General features: G+C 49.3%; 1 pseudogene; it reads left to right on the forward strand.

Moving 5' to 3' along the window:
• Nucleotides 1–2,333: 2,333 nt before the first annotated feature.
• Nucleotides 2,334–22,460, forward strand: part of LOC130372776 (neurogenic locus notch homolog protein 1-like) — a 20,852-nt pseudogene continuing 725 nt past the window's right edge.

The following is a 22,460-nucleotide window of genomic DNA, read 5'->3' on the forward strand; positions in this document are numbered from 1 at the left end:
CACTGACCTATTCAACCTCATGCCAGTGAAGACAAACAGAGGATGTTGCAGATACTGCACTAAAGGATTCCCACCAGCGTGTGACGTTTTTCGTTGCTTTTCTGATGCAAAAAACTCTTCTTTTTTTTCTATGCCTTACAGGGTTAAGAAAGTTCATTATAACGAAATACATTAAATGGGTTGATGGTATATAATTAGGTTATGATATTATAATGTTTTTGATAAGAAATAATTTTGCCTGCTTGTGAAGCCAATCTGATTCATCCCGAAAGAAGATATATATTTTTGTTTAATTAACGGAAGTGTATCAAATAGTGAAGAAATAACTCACTTCTTTCAATGGAACTTCAAACCTTCCACTCTTTTCCATTATTCATAAACACGATTGCCTAATAGTACAATGTGAGGTTACCTTTCGGTATGTTCATTACATCGTCAATAGCCCCCAAGATAAATACAGTAGGATGAAATCATAGTATTGAAAACCATTTTGTTTGTTATTGTTTTTTAAATAGCCTCCGGCTCAGCTCTATTTCTGCAGCGAAGGAAGGAAGTCTGAGAGCGAACCGCCGTTGGCTCTTCCTCCAACCGTCCCACTCGAGAACTGCAGTTCTCAGGGCCAATACTTCAATGCGTCACTGACATTTTTAGACCTCATTTCTTTGAAGTGACCTTTTCCGTGCAATAACAGACAGACCCATTAAGAGGCGTTACAACAAACCACTAGCTGCCCTTTTCTTAACTTTGTGAATCTATAAATCAGGGGTTTCTCCTTGACATTAGCTGCCAGCCTGCCAGTCTCGTGGAAATGTCCAGAAGACATGATTTTCTTAAGACACTTAGACACTGTAAGCTCTGAGTTATTATCTAGTAAGCATTTCAAAGATTGCGCCGCGCTTATGGGCCTTAGGGTGGGGGGGGGGGGGGGGGGGGGGGGGCTGAGACCCAGCTCTACCGCCGAGCTACTGGCTGGTCCCTCCAGCGTCAACAGGAGCGGGCCCCCAGCTCCGGGCTCACTTCAGCGCTTCTGCAAAGAGACAACTTCTCTTGGATAAAAATGTTACCCCTTTTTTACAATTAACTCATAACGATTATTTTTAGCTACGTTGTAAATACACTTCAAATATTTCCCGACACACCAGCAAACAAAGCCAAGCTTTCACACAGCAAAGGATGTGTTAGAAGAGGCTTTGGGCACACACGGCCAGCTGCTGAAGCGCTGATTCAGAATCACACCTCGTGTGTTTAGTAAGGATGTTAATTCCAAACCGGATGTGTCTTTTAAGACTCATGCACACACTCGGTTCTCACGCTTCCTATCTTTACATCTTCATCTTTTTTCCCTTATTTCTTTAATCGTTTTTCCCCTCTATTGATTAATTAATCTCATATTTTCTTTTTGTTTGTTCTTTCTTTCTTTCGTTAATATTTTTTGTTTAATTCATCAATCCCAACTTTCTTCCTGTCTTTTTTTCACAATCTCTCTCTCTCTCTCTTTCTCTCTCTCTCTCTCTCTCTCTCTCTCTCTCTCTCTCTCTCTCTCTCTCCCTGCTCTCTCTCTCTCTCTCTCGCTCCCTCTCTCGCTCTCCCCCTGCGTCCCTGTCCGTGGTTGGTTCCCACACTACACACCTTGAGCAACAGACCTTACAACTTTTGGCAGGGCTCCATTTGGCAGTGGGCGTAACATAAGGAGCAGCATGTGTCTGGCTTTCAAAACAAAATAATCTTCGCCCTCGAGCTCTGAAACTACCCTGACAGTTTCACCTACCCTGAGAGAGTGAATAAAACCCATAGATTATGAAATCACTGGGCCAACCCTTGTATGTATAGTAGACCTGCTTGTGAAGCCTTATGTCTTTAAAAAAAATCCTATAGTGTATGAAGTTAGGCACAGTGCATGTAGGTAGAATGCATACAAATATGCATACGGGTATATGCTTAAGCAATTTAAGACAGTGATAGGGTAGTGAAATGTGCAAAAAATAACATGACTTGACGGTTCGGTATTTAAAGCTGTGAAAATAAAAGTTTCACACACACATTGTCCATTATGTTGTACAATCTATTCTTATATAATAAAAAAGACAATCAGAGTTTCTTTTTTTATTTATATAGATATTTTTTCATTTAGTAATTTAGAAAAGTAAGAGCCAGCTTCCGGGTATCTCTCTGCAGCACTGGAACTTTCATTTAGCGGGAGCGGGAGGGGGGTGGGAGGAGATGGAGGGGGGGGGGGGGGGGGATAAGGAGGAGGAAAGGGGGGAGGGGCGAGGGACGTGGGAGGAACTTTTTGAGTTGGGACCCAGAGTGTGTCTGCATTGAGAACTCAGACGCCAATCCGCAACATCTACGACCAGAGCTCTCACGGCGACGGATCTCCTCGTCTTCTTGGATTATTTTCACATTATCTCTACGGACTTATTTATTGAAGAACACCTGGATAGGACTCCATTGTGGATCTATGCACAGCCTACATCTGTGAAGTCGAAGAGGAGGAATGTATCGTTTCTTTGTGAAACTAACATTTCTTATTCCAGCACTCGTCGTAACACAAGGTGAGTGTCCGACTCATGACTGCTTGCGTCTGTTTACACAATGAGGCTTTGGATGTGGTGACTTATAAAAGTATTTATGTCCTATTTGAATGGGGTAGCCGGTTTTCTTTAACGTTTGAGACACATATAATGTGGATCTGTAGAACGTGCTTTGTCTGAAAGAAAATGATCGGAAATAACTTGAATGCAAGTCAGATTGAGCAGAACAATGTAAAGCCATCTATTGAGTAAGCGTGTGATAGTGTCTTTGGCCGGTGATCTCGGGACTGCAGACCGGGCGGCCCTGCGCTCTCCTGCCTCTGAGCAAGGCTTCACCTCTCTGCGCGTTGTACTGTAAACACCTTTATGTTCATTCAACATTTGCACAGAAATACTTTACATGAAAGATACACTATACGCCATTGTAACTTAAATGAAAAACTTTATAGGCTTCTACTTTCTCTTTTAAGAGAGTGTTCATGCATTTGTTGTTCATCACCACAGGCTGTGTCACCTGCTGTTGGTCCAAACCAAAGTTACCACGCTCTGTCTTCAAACCTTGTGCTATTGAATTAAACAGAGGCTCAATAGCTTAATGGGGTACAGAATGTGTGCGTGCGCTCAGAGTTGGGGGAAGGGGGGGGGGGCAGCCGGGGCGCAAGATTGGGCCGCTATTGTGTTGGACGATGAGCGCGCGAGTGGGGAGTGTGCGCAGGCGCGCTGTTCCCCTCTGCTGGTAAACAATGCCGCGGGTCCGAATCCTTTATGGCTCGTGCTGGACTCTGATTCTTTTGTCCCGTGCGTCTGAGCCCAGCAGCTGTCGCGCTCCTTTACCCCCGCGCAGCGCGTGCTCCCTCTCCCCGAGCCACGCGCTCTGCGGCTGCGACCCCGAAGCGGTGCACGATATCCCCCACGGACAGTCCAAACTGAGGACAGTGGCAAATCAATTTGAGATGACGACGTGTGTTACATGGAAGTTTCATTTGCATTTGCATCTCCAACAGAGTACAGAGTAACGGTGGTCAGTACCCTGAGCCTTGAGTTACTGTCTACTCTGCTCACATGACGCGCCGTGCGTAATACTCTGCGCCACTTTCTAATAAAGTCCACTTTCTGATGTACCCCATAGGTCTGAAATGCACCGTCCCCACTGAATCATGCCTGCACGGAGGGAGGTGCGAGGCTTTCTCCAACGGAAATGGAGAATGCAAGTAAGTAACACCCGACCATACACACCGTGGAAAGAAGGCCCCCCCCACACACACACTGCTTTAGGGGGGTTGACTTTCTATTTACATAAACACACAAACACACCTCACTCGGCTGGTAACGTTCCTATTTATTTGCACTCTCATTGTTTCTGGTGTGAATGGTTGGTTGCAGGGGCCAGTCGAGAAACAAGTGGTCGTTTTCTTGCCTTTTAGTGCAGTGAAGACGTTCCTTTAGCACATACCCCCCCCCCCCCCTCTTTTCTCTCCATTCCACTCTTTGAAAGGCCCCTGGTACCTGGCAACCAGGAGCCATGTGAGGGCCCTTCCGCCGGCTTCTGTGCTCAGCCATACCCCTTATAGCACCACCGGGGCCCTGAGCTCAGTGTTGCCCCTTATAGCACCACCGGGCTCCTGAGCTCAATGTGGCCCCTTATAGCACCACCGGGGCCCCTGAGCTCAGTGTGGCCCCTTATAGCACCACCGGGCCCCTGAGCTCAGTGTGGCCCCTTATAGCACCACCGGGCCCCCGAGCTCAGTGTGGCCCCTTATAGCACCACCGGGCCCCTGAGCTCAGTGTGGCCCCTTATAGCACCACCGGGCCCCTGAGCTCAGTGTGGCCCCTTATAGCACCACCGGGGCCCCTGTGCATCTGCACATGTTCCTTCGAGGAAGTTAATGCAGAGGGAGAGGAGAGAGAACAGTGAGGCTCCGGGGTGCTGTAGAGGTGAGGGCGGGGGGGGGGGTTAAGGGACAAAGCCTCCTCATCAGAACCCCTCCCCCACTATAGGCTTAATGAATGCAGGCTCCCGCTGCAGTGAGAGGCCGCATCGGGCCCTAAATCTGGTTTTTCTGCCCTTTCACGGGACGGCAGCTGGGCCTCGCCCGCGCCCGCCGCCCATTGTCCCACTAGGCAGAGTAATGCTGTGTGACTAATCTGAGGGGGCCTTCTCAGAGCACCCCCCACCACACACACACAGACACAGCTACTGCCATACCCCCTGTCCCCACTATGCAGACAATACACATACACACTCAACCGCTGCCCATCCAGCCCCCCCCCCACACACACACACACACACACACACACACACACACACACACACACACACACACACACACACACACACACACACACACACACACACACACACACACACACACACACACACACACACACACACACACACCATACAGACACACACATCCCCACACACACTTATCCAGACACAGACACACAAACACCCACACACAGTCTCAAACCTCACACACCCGCTATTCTCTCCGGTCCACCAATGGGCTGGTCTCCTGGTTTTTGAATGGATCCAAACTGCCCCCCCCCCCCCCCGGTCCCCTGTGATCTCCATTAGAAAGCACAGATGGCTGTGAGATGTAATTGGATTGTGTGTAGAGGGAGTGAAAAAAGAAATGTAATGGTTATATCGTGCAGACATTTGAAGACAAACAAGGCCTAGACGACGGTTGCCAGGGAAGCCGGTGGGGTTGTTTTGACAGGTCGTTGGTCCGGGCGACCACAGGTTGGAGGACAGCGTGTGATGGATGGATGTGTTTCAGGTGGATTCAGCCGCACAATCAGCTTCCATCGACATTTTTTACAAAAATATTGGGGGTTTAGCAATGGTATCGGTTTTAGTTTGGTCTGTTTTGTGAGGATATCAGAGTGATTTAGCCGTGGTTGTGATTCCAAAGTGGTGTGTGTCTTCAAATGTTTGTGTGGTAAACACAACGGCCCTCAGCCTGTAGTCTGCTGGGAGTTGTGGTCTGTGGGAAGGGGGGGGGTCTGTACTGGGAGCTGTGGTCTATGGCAGGGGGGGGAGACAATTCAATATCTGCCCTGGGGGAGGGGTTTCCTCTGCTGCCACCATCACCCTTAATACCACCCGTGCACACAAAACAAGCATGTGTGCACACACACACACACACACACACACGCTCACAAACACACACACACACACACACACACACACACACACACACACACACACACACACACACACACACACACACACACACACACACACACACACACACACACACACACACACACACACACACACACACACACACACAGCCTCACTGCTCATTGGCCCCCCTCTAATGTCATCATCCAATTAAATACAGACTGGACCAGATCCCTCCTCCTCCTCCCCCTCCCATCATTTTCTCTTTTCTCTCACCCGGTCCAAACATCCATCACAGTGAGGTCCCAGGAGGGGTTGGGGTGTGTGGGCACCAGGGCCTCCACCAGGGGCCCCATCCTTCCCGCCATAATGTGGAGGTTTCAGGAATGTTGTGATTCAAATGTGCTAAGGGTTGTGCTTATAAATACATGTTTTTATGGAGGATGAAATACATAAACCCATGATTTATGGGTTGAGATCCACATGGAATATTTGATTTGAACCGTTGAACCGCCCACGGTCCTGTTCTTTAGTGTGACTCTGTGTAGAGGACCCAGGGAACCAGGGCTGTTCTTTTAAGCCACATATATCCGTCCCAAGGCCAGACATGGTTGGTGACAGCGCTAGGTGCTGTGACTCGGGGAAGTCCTCACCGGTGATTCTGTGACGTGAAGATCTAACAACCTCCTCTTTCACCCCCGACGCTGGACAACAAACGCAGCATATTAGGGCACAGCCGAGCTGAGTCAAATATAGACCCTGTAATTAGGGTAGGGTGAGAGGGTTCGGGAGGTGGTTGGCCTTGCACCTCCGACCCTCTGATGACTGCCATGGGTGCAGTGGCTTTCAGAAATGCTTTGCTAAAATAGACGTTGTTTTGTTTTGAGGTCACTGTTAATAATAAACACGGCTGCAAAGTCTCTCGCGGACGAGCTAGGATGGGCAGGTGTCGCACTGAGCCCTGATAGAAAGCTGGTCGCATTCAGAAGGAGATCACAATGTGTGTGTGGACTTCTGTGTTCTTGTGTATCAGAAGCCCGGGCGACTGCCATTACATGACGTGCAGATGATCAGATTCCCCTATTCTGCCCCCATAAAGCCTGGCAGCGTTAGGACGTTGGTCAGCCCCCACTAAACTAAGAAGATGTTCCCCCCACCTAAGGAATTCTTCAGCATCCATGTTTACCCTCTTCTAGGATTACTGCTCCAATGATGCTGTCAGAGATCAGCCCTCTTGCTCCTACACTGTATCACACACACAGACCATAGGTGGGTCCAGTGTGCACACTGGTGTCGCTGTGCTTATACTGGGTCCCGAGCCCCTCTAACGGGGGAACACTCCAGACCCCCATCCTGGGACCATTCCCTGGATCCAAGACCACTTACCCCCAGAGGAGGTGAAAGTAGCATGCACACTGCGGGAGTGGGAGGAGTTGCTCTGTGGAGGTGGAGGGTGAAGGTGAAGAAACCTGGTTCCACTGGTTCAGGAGGGAGATGACTAAGAAGCATCTATGGCGGACCAGTACGGCAGGTTGACATGGCTTCTGTGTATGTCTGGAGGTCATCTCCCCCGGGTTTAGTCTCCCATGCGTGTCGTACAGTGCAGCCTTGGGGCCCTTTCACTCACAACACCGCACAGCACACACCCACAGGCCACGGATGCAGAGAGATATGCGAGGGATGGAAATAAAGTGATGGAGATGGGGCGAGAGTGTGTGTTTGTGTCTGTTTTGCTTGGACTACAAGTCTCAAGCATTAAGTCCTGTCAGTTACTTCTCCACTCTGTACTGGGGGGATCATGTTACAACCTGACACAACATTTGAAGTCGACGCATGAAGTGTTCACTTACCTGATGACTCGATGACCCTGGTACTAGCAAAATGTGAGGTCTAATGGGTGGCCTGCATGCCCCTCTCCCTCCACACTACTACTGATACCTTTATTGTATTGTGTTCTCCCAAATAGGTGGCTTGTTAATTGCCATTAATTAATCATTATTATCCATCCATCATCCATTATTAATCATTTTTCTGACCAACATTGTGTGTGTGTGTAGAACATTCAAGATCCACATATTTTTTGAACATTGAGTTGCTATTAAATCAAATGTTTATTCCTGGAGTAGCTCTTAGATGTGTGCAGCCAAGGGTCAAGCCTTAGCAAATGATTAGTCACACTGGCTCACTAGAAAACTGGCTCACTAGACTCTGGCATACACAGAGGAGAATAGGGAAGACATTTGATGAATTGTATGTACTTCGATTCCTGCACTTTTTATTCGATGCACATATTGTAAGTCGCTTTAGACAAAAGTGCCAGCTTAAGAAATGTAACGGGGCAGGGTGAGAAGAAGAAGGGAATATGGGTGTGCAATCTGTTGATATAATCCATGAATCTAACTTTATCTATAAAGCTTTAAAGCTATCTCTCTCTCGATATGTATGCGCATTTATCTCTCTCTATCACTCTTCTATCTATAGTCTGTCAGAATGCCTTCCGTCTGCCGCTCTCTGTCTGGCTGTGTTTGGAGGTCCTTAATTCTCCTTTTATATATTTATATCATTCCAGCAGTGGCATGCGTGCTGCGTAGTGAGAGTGGGCCAGGCTTTGTGTGAAGGCTAAAGTCAGTCCCCCGAGCGGCAGATGGCGGAGCCGGCCCGACGGGGACAGAGAGAGGGGACAGGAGGGGGGAGGGAGGAGGAGGCAATTCCACACTCACAAAAGTGTTGGGGGTCGGAGGTCGGGTAGCATCTGCTGTGGCCTTAGGGGACATTGCATCGCATGGAGACCTGTTGCCGAGGGCGAGGGGGGGGGGGGGGGGGGGGGGGGGGGGGAATGGTGCAGTCCTTTGGGCAGTGGGCGGGGCTTATTTCAGCAGGGGCCCACTCCCCCGCAAGGACAAAGGAGATCGATTACAGTTGGTTGTTATGGAGTGGCACCAAACTACAGTGGGACTGATTCACACAAAGACACACAAACATTCAAACGCAAACGCACACACACAATAGCATTTTTTTTTTTTTACTATACACCATCTCCCTTCTCTTCTGTGAATGAGCTGAAAGGCGGCAAAAGCGTGGAGACTGCAATAGCCAGCCGGAGGATTCTGGCATGCTCCCTGTCAATGATGAGGGTCTGGCCCCCCTGTAGAGAGGCCATTAGGGGGGAGGGTAGCACCTCAGCCTGAAATCCACCAGGGAACATTCAACAGCCACACAGAAACAGTTGAGAGAGATCTGTTTGAAAAAACACACAGCCGCAAACACACACACACACCACACACACACACACACACACACACACACACACACACACACACACACACACACACACACACACACACACACACACACACACACACACACACACACACACACACACACACACAGGAAGTAGAGGAGAGAACATGACAGGGGAAGATGCTAAAAAGAAAATAAAGGAGAAGCAGAAACAAAGGTGGAGAATGGAAAGGAGAGGAGGAAAGAGGGGAGCTTATGGAAGAAGAAAAACGGCTCAAATGTGGACAAGAGGGACATGTACAGGGGGGGGGGGGGGGGTGGGGGGAGATGGGAGCAGGAGGAGTATAAGTGATGAAGAGACAGAAGTCACAACAGCTGACTTAACACAGGTTCCCCACGTCCCTGGAGAAGAGCCCCCTCCCTAGAACCCCTCCCCCCCACTCCCCTCCCCATCTGCCAGAAGGAGAGAGGAGGAGTCAGGGGGGACAGAGACAGAGGGGGGAGGAGGTGGTGGTGGAGAGGAAGAAGAAGAAGTGGGGCTTGATAAAGAAAGAGATGAGGGGAGGGGGGAGGGGGGAGGGTGGGAGGGGGGAGGAGTCCAGTCCAACAGCTGCCCTCATTAACATGCGCACCTGCTCCCTGCGGAGCTCCGAGCAGGCCTAACAGATGCCCTGTGTTGCACACACGCATACGCACACACTTACAAGCATGCACACACACAAACACATACACCACATAACGTGTACACACACACGCACACACACACACACACCACACACACACACACACACACACACACACACACACACACCACACACACCACACACACACACACACACACCCACACACACACACACACACACACACACACACACTTTTATTGAGTTTTAGTTTGTTTGTTCTATTTATTGCATATCCTGCGCAGGTCAAATGTGTCGAGTGCGTAGGTTGCATACAAGTAACACCCTGCATGTGGACCGAAAGAAACCCTGCTTACCTTAAACACCATTAGTTGACACATGTAATCACGACTAACAGACACAGCTGTATGTTTAGAGAGAGAGAGAAGAGAGAGAGAGAGAGAGAGAGAGGAGAGAGAGAGAGAGAGAGAAACACACACTGGTGGTGCTACATTCCTTCCTTCCCATGTTCCTCTTGTGACGGTGGAACCTACGGATGGTCGGACCTCTAGACCAACAGTCCCTTATCTGTGTGTGTGCTCAGCGGGGCAGGTTATTGTAGCAGAGCAGCAGCCTCCTGTCCTCCTGTGGTCTGCTGTGAACCCCAGGGGCCCCTAAGTGTTTCCAATCTGAACCAACCACAGCGCCCTTGATCACCATGCTCATTCTTCCAATGAGTGTGGACAGCCATGTGGGTGTGCATGGTGTCTTGTTTTTTTTATGCGTATGTGGTTGGAAAGGGAGCTTGGAATGCTTTGGCTGGACCAGTTAGTGGCATTGTAGTCCTAGCTCAGTGTGTGTGTGTGTGTGTGGTGTGGGTGTGTGTGTGTTGGTGTGTGTGTGTGTGTGTGTTGTGTGTGTGTGTGTGTGTGTGTGTGTGTGTGTGTTGTGTGTGTGTGTGTGTGTGTGTTATGAAAGGGCTGTGAGAGAGTCTGATGCAGGGAGACACGCTACAACAACAGCCCATCAGTGACCACCCCGCCGCCGGGGCATTAGAGCGGGAAACCTCTAGCCCCCCCCCCCCCTCCCCCCATCACCCCTCCTCTTGGCCCTCCACTCGTTGTTTGTTAAATAGATAATTGCTTTGCTGGTTTCCCAACTGAACAAAGACTTTAAAACTTAGAGATGCTTTGTAACTAGTAGTAGTAGTAGAGATGTAGAAGTTAATCATTTGAGACTAACAAGGTGAAGCTTAAACGTTGTCATCATGGAAATAGGAAATCTGAATGAAAACTCATATATTCTCTCTCTCTCTCTCTCCTCTCTCTCTCTCTCTCTCTCTCTCTCTCCCCAGGTGCCCTCCCGACTATGTGGGCAGCGGTGCCAGTACCCCAGCCCCTGCCACCCCTCGCCCTGCCGCAACGCAGGCGAGTGTCGGGCCGTTCTCCCACGGCAACACCTTTGACTTCCGGTGGCTGTGCCGGCTGGGCTTCACCGACCGGCTGTGTCTGACGCCCAGCAACCACGCCTGCATGAGCTCGCCCTGTCGCAACGGGGCACCTGCGACCTGCTCACGCTCACGGCCTACCGCTGCCGCTGTCCCCCTGGGTGGTCTGGTAGGTGGAAGGATTACGTTTACTTTACTCACTTCAGCGAGGCTAGATAAAGTAAAAAATGCTTTCAAATTAAAATGAAAAACATATATATCAGTACTTATTCAACGAACTAAATGACTAATTATTAATTAGTTAAAGTGAACAATGAATTACTAATGGGTTATTAAGTTCTGAAATTTTAAAGTCATCCGTTGGAATTTGTGATGAATGGAGGATGAGTTCGATCATCCTGCTCATCACGACCGCTCCTCACTCGTTTCATTCTGATGGCTTTCTCCAGGTAAGTCCTGCCAGCTGGCCAACCCTGCGCCTCTAACCCCTGCGCCAACGGGGGGCAGTGCTCCGCCTTCGACTCCAACTACATCTGCACCTGCCCCACCTCCTTCCAGGCCACAGACCTGCAAGCAGGACGTCAACGAGTGCGCCCAGACGCCGTCGCCCTGCCGCCCACGGGTGGGTCTGCGTTGAACGAGGTGGGCTCCTTCCACTGCCGCTGCCCACAGGAGTACACCGGCCAGCACTGCGAGACCCCCTACCTGCCCTGCAGCCCCTCGCCCTGCCAGAACGGGGGGTCCTGCACCCAAAAAGGGGACACCGCCTACGAATGCAGCTGTTTGACAGGTAGCTAAAGGTTCTGCTTCATGTAGGCATGGCCACCGGGAGGGCAAGCTCAGCTCAGGAGGTAGAGCGGGTTGACTTGTTGCAGGAAGGTTGCTAGTTAGATCCCAGCTCCTCCTAGCCTGAGTTGAGGTGTCCCTGAGCAAGACGCCTCAACCTGACTGCCTCTGACGGGCTGGCTGTTGCCCTGCTGTGGTCGACTCAGCCGTCTGTGTGGACCCTGGTAAGTCGCTTTGGAAAAAAGCGTCTGCTAAATGCCCTAAATGTAAATTAAATGACTAGGCTTCGCCTACAATCATAGGACAATAATAATAATATCATAACTATCGACACACATGCTAGCTAATAGAATGAGGAAACAGTGGAATAGATTGACGATATGATACCAATGCACCGACCATAGTTTTACAGTTAAAGGTTGTTTCACTTTCTGGGTGCATTTAGTGCAGACCCCTTTCTTCCTGACCCGACTGTGTGTCTGGTGTCCTGTGTGTGCGTGTGCTCAGCGCTGATATTATTCCTCATCCCCTGCAGCTACATTGATAACATATAAACCCTACCTACAACCACATGCTTTGTTTAGGTCAATTTCCCACTTTTCCAAAGATTCATTGGTTGTCAGTTTTGAGCAACAGTTTTGAGGCATTCTGTTGGTCTCCATTCAACACAACAGATTTTACGATGAGTAGAGCGGCTGCTTAAGATAAGGCTGATCTCAACGAGAGGATCTCTACGTTTCTTTCTCGGTAATAATCAACACCTGTCGCTGTGCGGTCGCGTGGGTGTTTGTATGCAGGGTGATGTTGAAACCGCTCAGGACATCTGCCAAGTCGCCGGGCCGATGGGTGGTGGATCGTTGATCAGACAATGACGACGGTGAAGAAACCGCTCAGGGCTTTGATTTTAGAGAGGGTGCAGGATGAGTCCACCTGACAAAGAGTGACAAACTCAGGAGTATTCAGACAAAGAAGATACAATCATTATCTGTCTCCTGACCCCATATCAAGTACCGAGTGGAAGGGTGGGGCAGGGAGAGGTGACCTAATTGTGGGATATGTCGTGAAGGTGCATGGTAGATGGTATAATATTGCATTATATGTTAACCAGGCTTTCTCGGCTTTGTTTGTGGCTCGCTACGGTGTTGAGGTCGTTTTTTAACTCAACTTTCTTCCCCTAGGATTCACAGGTCCCAAACTGCGATCATAACATGGACGACTGTCTGGGACCACACCTGTCAGAACGGACGGCTGTCTGCGTGGACGGGGTGGACAACCTACAACTGCAAGTGCCCACCGCATTATCACAGGTAACCAAGCAACCGCCGTCAAGGCTACACAGTAATACAACGATAGAATGATAAGTGGATAGACATAGGTAATTAATGAAATTATTATTTTGTATTTAAAAAATTCCCAGCAAGAAGAAGGTAGTGGTGTTCCATTGTCCCTTGTACCCAGTGTACCTGTAGGCATCCTCCCCTCTATCGGCTCCTTAATGAACTGCCTAAACGATTTAATCCGAACCACCCGAACCCTAACCCCAATCATGTTTCCTCTGGTGGCTCAGGCCAGTACTGCACGGAGAACGTGGACGAGTGCGAGCCTCAATGCCCAACGCCTGTCAGAACGGCGGTACATGCCACGACACGCACGGCAGCTACCACTGCGTGTGCGTCAACGGCTGGACGGGCGACGACTGCAGTGAGAACATCGACGACTGTGCGAGTGCCGCCTGTTACCACGGCGCCACCTGCCACGACCGCGTGGCGTCCTTCTTCTGCGAGTGTCCGCATGGACGCACAGGTGAGAAGAATGGTTAATGTGCACGAAGCTAGCACAAGGTTTGCTAGGACGCTTCTGAAGAATACTAGTCTGTTTACATGAACATACAAGTTAATATATCAAGTTAGACTTATCGAACTTTTTTGAGTTAGCACAAGGTTCCTCGAAATGTTGTGTTACTCAAGATGTTCAAATGAGCCATAAGTCTCATTGGACTGGCAGACATTGAGATCCACAGGAACTGCATTTGACAGAGAAGGCCCTGTGTTTCTCTCTCAGGTCTGCTGTGCCACCTGGACGATGCCTGCATCAGCAACCCCTGTCAGAAGGGATCCAACTGTGACACTAACCCGGTCAACGGCAAGGCGATCTGCACCTGCCCTCCTGGGTACACCGGCTCCGCCTGCAACCTGGACATCGACGAGTGTTCTCTGGGTAAGCAGGAGTTAGGAAGGCACTCCTACCCATCTCTGGGATTAGCGAGGCCTTGTTAGGTTGCTTGTCTAGATCTACTCTTATGTGTTCCTAATCACAGTGTTAAACTGGATTGGAGAGTTAATTATTTCTGCTCAGAGGGCTTAGGCCGGGTTAGGGGGTGTCGTATGAAGTTCTTTGAAACTGTAATGGTGATTGTTTTTGTACCTCCTAGGTGCCAACCCTTGTGAGCATGGCGGCCGGTGCTTGAACACAAAGGGCTCCTTCCAGTGTAAGTGTCTCCAGGGTTACGAAGGCCCTCGCTGCGAGATGGACGTCAACGAGTGTATGTCCAACCCCTGCCACAATGACGCCACCTGCCTGGACCAGATCGGAGGCTTCCACTGTATCTGCATGCCAGGTGAGAGGGCCGGTCCGTGGATAAGAGGCAGAAAAAAACGTTTTTGTTTGGTGTGATGCTCCGATACGCTTTGCTATAAATAATTTGGAAGACTTGTGAAAGATGGCTAAGGAAAGTTGTCTTTGTGTTTTTTCTTCAGGCTATGAAGGTGTGTTCTGCCACATCAACACAGATGAGTGCTCCAGTATGCCATGTCTGAACAATGGCAATTGTGTGGACAAGATCAATTCCTTCCACTGCGAATGCCCCAAAGGTATGGAACCCCACCTCCCAACACAGGTTTTTTTTATCACGTACTACTCTTAGCTACAACATCTGGGACTTCAAAACAAACATTGAATGCATAACCAAGCAGTAAATAGGTAAAGCCCATGAGTATAGTCTTGTTTGTTTTGAAGAATTAATGATTTTTTAAAGGTACATTATAGTCATAGTGAGTTCTTTCTAATAGTAATTTATAACCGGTTTTGTGGAACTACTCCAACATTAGCATAATAGGCATTGATGTTTGTCTAAGGACCTAAACATGCCACAGAGGTTCAGGGTCTGGGGTTAGAGACTGAGGTGGTAGCAAGCCTGATGGTTTAAACAAAGTGCTGAGTTAATGAGTAGTGCTGAACCAGCTTGTAAATCAGTGTTGAAATAGCAGCTCACATGCAAATGAACTCTTTTAATATTTAAGATACACATCATAGCTGTGTATATAAAATACAGAGGCAAATTGGGATTTAACTTGGAACTTTGTTGATGTTTTCTTTTTCAGGTTTTGCAGGTAATCTGTGTCAGGTGGACATTGACGAATGCGCCAGCACTCCCTGTAAGAACGGTGCCAAGTGCACAGATGGGCCCAACAAGTACACCTGCGAATGCACAGAAGGTACACAACAACACCCTCCTCACCCCACTCAATAGCTTTCATTTTTATTGACTTACAGTCTCTCTGTAGCCAAGAGTGGAATCCATGAGTTAAACAACAACCCCCCCCCCCCCCCCAGGTTACTCCGGACAGCACTGTGAGACGGACGTGAATGAGTGCTACTCGGACCCGTGTCACTACGGCACCTGCAAGGACGGCCTGGCCTCCTTCACCTGCTACTGTCGCCCTGGTTACACTGGCCGCCTGTGCGAGACCAACATCAACGAGTGTCTGAGCCAGCCCTGCAAGAACGGAGGCACCTGCCAGGACAGGGAGAACTCGTACATCTGTAGCTGTCCCAAGGGCACCGCAGGTCAGACCCTAGACACATCTGTAACTGCCATCACATCTGCATTGTATGGATTAGAATGGGGTAGGATAATTAGGGCGCTTGACTCCCAGTGGAAAGGTTCTGGGTTCAAATCCCAATGTCCACAGTCACCCTGTAGACATTTTTGAGCAAGCAGCCTTACCCTCACTCATTAATAACATGTATCTAAGAAAGTCACTGTAAGTCTATTTGCTAACTACTTTTACAGAATTGTGACTAGACTTGAATTAATCCCCCTTGTCCCCTTGTGCCTCCAGGTTTCAACTGTGAGGTGAATCTGGACGACTGTAAGAGCAAACCATGTGACTATGGGAGGTGCATCGACAAGATCAACGGCTACGAGTGTGCATGTGAACCCGGCTACACAGGTGAGCACCGGGTGGAGGGAAGGCTGGGGGTCTCAGGAGCTGGGGGGTGGGACTGATAGGACAGCTGGCTGATGGACTCGGCCCTGCCAACAATGGGATCGGATTGCCTCTGTGGGGATAGGGACAACAGACCCCAATCACACACACACACACCACACACACACACACACACACACCCACACACACACACACACACACACACACACACCACACACACCACACACACACACACACACACACATAAGGGGCACACAAAGGGGCTAACTTTGTTTGCCATTTGAAAAGCCTCCTGAAAGTGTGTGTAAAGTGATATTTTAAAAGGGAGGGCTGGGTCCCCAAACAAGTGCTTCACTGTGCGGAGTCACATGAAATGAGTCCACCATCCCCCGTCCTCCACTTCTATCCTTGTTAGTTGTAATCACAGAGTACAAACATTAAATAGCTTATGAACCGACCCTTAATTAAGCCCAACTCTAAGACTTTAGTGGGTCTTCTGCAGGCCTAGCTGCCTTTTCCCATAGGGATCCCCTTACACGGCCCCGTGAATCGGTTCCGACTGGCACTGGTGTGTGAGATTAGGTTAGAAAAGGGACAGGGAGTGTGTGTGTGCTCCCCTCCCCCTCTCCATCTTGTGTGTCCTCTCGGTACTGAGTGTCCTGGACTTGCCGGCTTTAGACACAGAGGAACAGAAGCCTATTGTAGTCGCAAAGCAGGCGGTTGGAAACTCCCCCTTTTTGAGATTGATTGAAGAGCAGGGGGGGGGGGGGTGGCTGTGGATTGGGGGTGGGGTCGATTGTTAATCGGCCATGTGTGAAATGGGGACTGGCCTTCTGTCCCCGTAAACAGCTCCTGGCTTCCCCTTGGTTGGCGGAAGTGTGTGCGTGTGTCTTTTGGGGAAGTCTGCCCCTCTGTGTGTGAGTGTGTGTGTGTGTGTGTGTGTGTGTGTGTGTGTGTGTGTGTGTGTGTGGTGTGTGTGTGGTGTGGTGGGTGTGTGTGTGTGTGTGTGTGGTGTGTGGTGAGTGGTGCATATATATGCAGATGCATGAAAAGGGCACCATCTTCCCTTCTCAGACCAAGCTGCCACCACTCCCCCCCCCCCGTCTATTCAATGAACTCCCCCGAGAGAAAGGGGACCTGGCCGGGTCAAACTTCCTCCAGAGAAGCGCAGTTAGGGAAATAGTAGACCCTTTTACTGTCCAACTAGTTCTTGAACTCTATAAAACAAATAAATACAACAAAACTTTCAACTTGAAGTAGTATCAAGCAGGATAGTCAACAGTTACTATGGTGTTAGGTTATGTGTTGCTTTTAGAAATGCAAATTACTTGTTATTGTAAAATTGATAGCGATTGGTAATTATTGATACCGTTTAAATTCAATCAAAATTGTAGCAGGCTGAATGAAGATGAAATTTCTGAATAAATGTTCAGATGACCTAAATATGTAACAGTCACTGTTGAATGCACTACAAATCAGGTACATATTCCTTATCATGGCGTACATAAATGACATTATCTCATATCTCACACGTATCTTCCAGGAACGATGTGTAACATCAACATCGACGACTGTGCCATCAACCCGTGTCACAATCGGGGCACCTGTGTGGACGGCATCAACAGCTTCACCTGCCTCTGCCCCGAGGGCTACAATGATGCCACCTGTCTGTCACAGGTGGACGAGTGCGACAGCAACCCCTGCATACACGGCCGCTGTCACGACCTGGTCAATGGGTGAGCAGAGAGCCCTGAGAATGAGCTAAAGAAACCAGAATGACTTTCCGAGGGTGCGATTTAAAACTGGACAGCTCTGACCTGACTCTCTCTCCTCGTAGGTACAAATGTTTCTGTGACCCGGGCTGGAGCGGGCCCAACTGCGACTTCAACAACAACGAGTGTGAGTCCAACCCGTGCATGAATGGGGGCCTCTGCAAGGACATGACGAGTGGCTACCACTGCACCTGCAGAGCTGGATTCAGTGGTAAGTCTCACCGACCCAGACCTCATTCTTATGTCGGTATACACCCCACTTCCTTTCTGTGTAATCATCCCATTCCCCTTGTTTGTTAGTGAGGTACAGAAGCGGTGGTGGTAACCCAAATCTAACCAGTGTGTGTGCTTCTTCTAATCTGGGTGATGTAGGACCTAACTGCCAAACTAACATCAACGAGTGTGCGTCCAACCCCTGCCTCAACCAGGGCACTTGCATCGATGATGTGGCGGGATACAAATGCAACTGTTTGCTGCCCTATACCGGTACGCTATGTTCCACCGCCTCACTGACCGTACTGTAGTGTGGATGTATTGATTAGGGTGTTGATGCAGGGATTCATTATCAGCTCGGAAAACACGGATTTGCTCTGCCAAAAGATGAAGACTTTCAGAGATAGCCCAGCAGCCCCATTTTTGTATTAGAAAACACCAGCCAGACATCATGGCCCCTGACAGAAAAACATCAGGAAGAAGGCCCACGGACTAGGGATGTATATTTTGGTCATTCCCATATGGAAAGCTACGCCTGTCAGTGTAGGGATAACAAGTGTATGTGTGTGTATGTATGTTTGGAACAACACCCATAACATTAGGCTGGGAACTGAAGGGCCTCCAAACCCCATTCCCTGTGCAGCCACGTCCTGTTTCCTGTCTGATATAAAACAATAGCAGGAAGTTGGAAGGTGCTTCCTGCCTGGTCAGATCACCGTGGAAACCGATAAGGAAGTGACATGATAACTGTTGCTTTAGTATTTCTGTTAAAAGATCTGAAACAGGGACCGTGGATAAATGGGACATACTTAAATTTAATTAAGTGTAACTGGAAGTTGTTATTTACTGCCTTGCTCACGGGTCTTTAAACCCCCAGGGGACAACTGCGAGACCCTGCTGGCCCCCTGCAGCCCCCGGCCCTGCAAGAATGGTGTGTGTGCAAGGAGGCAGAGGACTACCAGAGCTTCTCCTGCATCTGTCCTGAGGGCTGGCAAGGTACCTATCCACATCATCCATCCATCTATATCTTTATCACCCATCTATCTATCTACATCATCCATCCATCTATATCTATATCATCCATCTATCTATCCACATATCATCCATCTATATCATCCATCTATCTATCCACATCATCATCAATCTATCTATATCATCCATCTATCTATCCACATCATCATCCAACTATATCATCCATCCATCTATCCACATCATCCATCCATCTATCCAGATCATCATCCATCTATATCATCCATTTATCTCTCTACATCATCTAATGATACTATTGCTCTAAATTCTAAAGGACAAACATGTGAGGTGGACATCAACGAATGTGTGAAGAGCCCCTGTGGTAATGGGGCCACGTGCTTCAACACCGTGGGGGGCTACCAGTGCAAATGCCTGCCAGGGTACTCGGGCCAGAAGTGCGAGACCGACGTGGATGACTGTAAACCAAGTACGTAGCGAAAAGATACAAAATACATGCCTGTTGTTCATGGTAGTTAGCTGAGATAGCAAGGTTCTGGGTTCAAACCCTTATGTCTATATTCTACCTATGCAAATCTCTAACCGAGGGTCTTACACCCTACATCCTCAGTAATGCAGACAACAATTTACAATCATTCATTTTTGGTAAAATCATACAATTGTCCTCAAAAAGCCCTCTTGGATGCTGACTCATCCATTCATGAACCATCCTCAGACCCTTGCAGTAACGGCGGCCTGTGTCGGGACGGGACCAACACCTTCGTGTGCTCTTGCCTGCCGGGCTTCCGCGGGGGCCGCTGTGAGGAGGACATCAACGAGTGCGACAGCAACCCCTGTAAGAACGGAGCCAACTGCACCGACTGTGTCAACAGCTTCACCTGCACCTGCCCGGCCGGTTTCAACGGCATCACCTGTGAGATCAACGCCAACGACTGCACCGAGAGGTAAGTCTCTCAGGGATGTCCTTTGATCAATGATTGAGTTAGTTAGTAAGTTGGTTAGATAGTTGGGTAGTTAGTTGGTTATCCTTGTATTTGAGCCCTTGGGCTTCACAGAAAAGTACAATATCTCTGGAAAAAAAAAGCGGTGTCATAAAAGCATTCATTCTAATTCTTTATGTATTGCAAATATATCCAATCTTGTATTTCCCATCAGGGATCGGTCTTAATCGATCGATATTAAGTTTTGATAAGACATGTATGGTACTATCATAGCTCTGACATGCGCTTCATGCGGAGATTTAGAACAAAGTTAAATAATTTGTATTGTCCCTCCAGCTCCTGCTTCAACGGCGGCACCTGTGTGGACGGCATCAACGCCTTCACCTGCCTGTGTCTGCCTGGCTTCACCGGGAGCTACTGCCAGCACGACATCAACGAGTGCGACTCCAAACCCTGCGTCAACGGAGGCACCTGCCAGGACAGCTACGGGACGTACAAGTGCACCTGTCAGCATGGATACACAGGGGTCAACTGCCAGGTAGGAGAGCGACATAGGATCGTATTGATCAACATCGCATAGGGACTCAAATGTTATTATATTTAGTTTGATCACATCTGGCAAACAGATTATTTGTATACAATTTATATAAAATATTATAATTATATAAAATTTGTTTTCCGCGCTCTAGAACCTTGTGCGCTGGTGCGACTCGTCCCCCTGTAAGAACGGAGGGTCGTGCTGGCAGCAGGGGGCATCCTACACCTGCCAGTGTCAGACGGGCTGGACCGGCATCTACTGCGATATCCCAAGCGTGTCCTGCGAAGTGGCGGCCAAACAGCAAGGTAAACCTCAGTCAACCCCGTCTTCAGTCAAAATCAATGGAGGAATTAAAGTCTATTTGTTTTAGACTATTATTCTAGAACTATCAAACTAATTCTCTGACTCTCTCTCTCTCTCTCTCTCTCTCTCTCTCTCTCTCTCTCTCTCTCTCTCTCTCTCTCTCTCGCTCTCTCGCTCTCTCGCTCTCTCGCTCTCTCTTTCTCTCTGTCTCTCTGTCTCTCTCGTGTCCCTCAGGTGTGGAAGTGGCTCTGCTGTGCAGGAACTCGGGCCGGTGCTTGGATGCAGGGAACACACACTACTGTCGCTGCCAGGCGGGCTACACCGGCAGCTACTGCCAGGAGCAGGTAGACGAATGTTCCCCCAACCCCTGCCAGAACGGGGCCAGCTGCACCGACTACTTAGGAGGCTACAGCTGTGAGGTAAAGGAGCTGACGCTAAGACTCGGTTGATTTGGATCTTTGTTTTCCTAAATAAATAGTTTGAGTGTCTAATACGGGTCTATGTTTGTGTATTGTAGTGTTTGCCAGGTTACCACGGGGTTAACTGCTCAAAGGAGATCAATGAGTGTCAGTCCCAGCCTTGCCAGAATGGGGGTACCTGCATTGATCTTATAAACACCTACAAGTGCTCCTGCCCCCGAGGAACCCAAGGTATGTGCATACATAAACAATGGACACACACATACACACACACACACACGCACACACACACACCACACACACACACACACACACACCACACACACACACCAACACACACACCACACACACACACACACACCACCACACCACAACACACACCCACACACACACACACACACACACACACACATACAAACGAGCACACTGTATTGTGTTATCTTGATGTTCACCGGATCTTCTCTCCCCAGGTGTTCACTGCGAGATCAACCTGGACGATTGCACCCCCTCCACGGACCCCCTCACCAACGAGCCCAAGTGCTTCAACAACGGCCGGTGCGTGGACCGGGTCGGGGCTACCAGTGCACCTGCCCGGCGGGCTACGTGGGGGAGCGCTGCGAGGGCGACGTCAACGAGTGTCTGTCGGACCCCTGCGACCCCCGGGGGTCCTACAACTGCATTCAGCTCACAAACAGTTACCGCTGCGAGTGTCGCACCGGATACACAGGTACTTTAAACCTCGAGCAGAACGGCTGAACTCCCCCATGATGCTTTCAGGTGGATCAATCAGACAACCCACTTCCCTATTAACTTTGTTTTTTTTATGCTTTCCAGGTCAACGTTGTGACAAAGTCTTTGACGGTTGCAAGAGCCGACCTTGTAAAAATGGAGGGACATGTGCTGTCGCCAGTAACACCCCACATGGCTTCATCTGCAAATGCCCTCAAGTTAGTCACAAAACAAGAAATATCATCATGCTTCACTTTGAGTTGACCATGGAAACCTTCCATTCCTCTGCGTCTTCCAACCATTGTGTCCTTTAATCCAATCAGGGCTTTACCGGATCGTCCTGCGAGTACGACTCCCATTCCTGCGGCAGCCTCAACTGCAAAAACGGGGGTACCTGCGTGTCGGGCCACCTTAGCCCCCGGTGCCTGTGCACTGCTGACTTCACCGGGTCCGAGTGCCAGATCCCCGCCAACAGCCCTGCAACTCCAACCCCTGCTACAACGGGGGCACCTGCCAGGTCACCTCCGAGGCACCCTTCTTCCACTGTGGCTGCCCCAGCAACTTCAACGGCC

The sequence above is a fragment of the Gadus chalcogrammus genome, chromosome 19, assembly GCF_026213295.1.
Source record: "Gadus chalcogrammus isolate NIFS_2021 chromosome 19, NIFS_Gcha_1.0, whole genome shotgun sequence".
NCBI classification, from domain to species: domain Eukaryota; kingdom Metazoa; phylum Chordata; class Actinopteri; order Gadiformes; family Gadidae; genus Gadus; species Gadus chalcogrammus.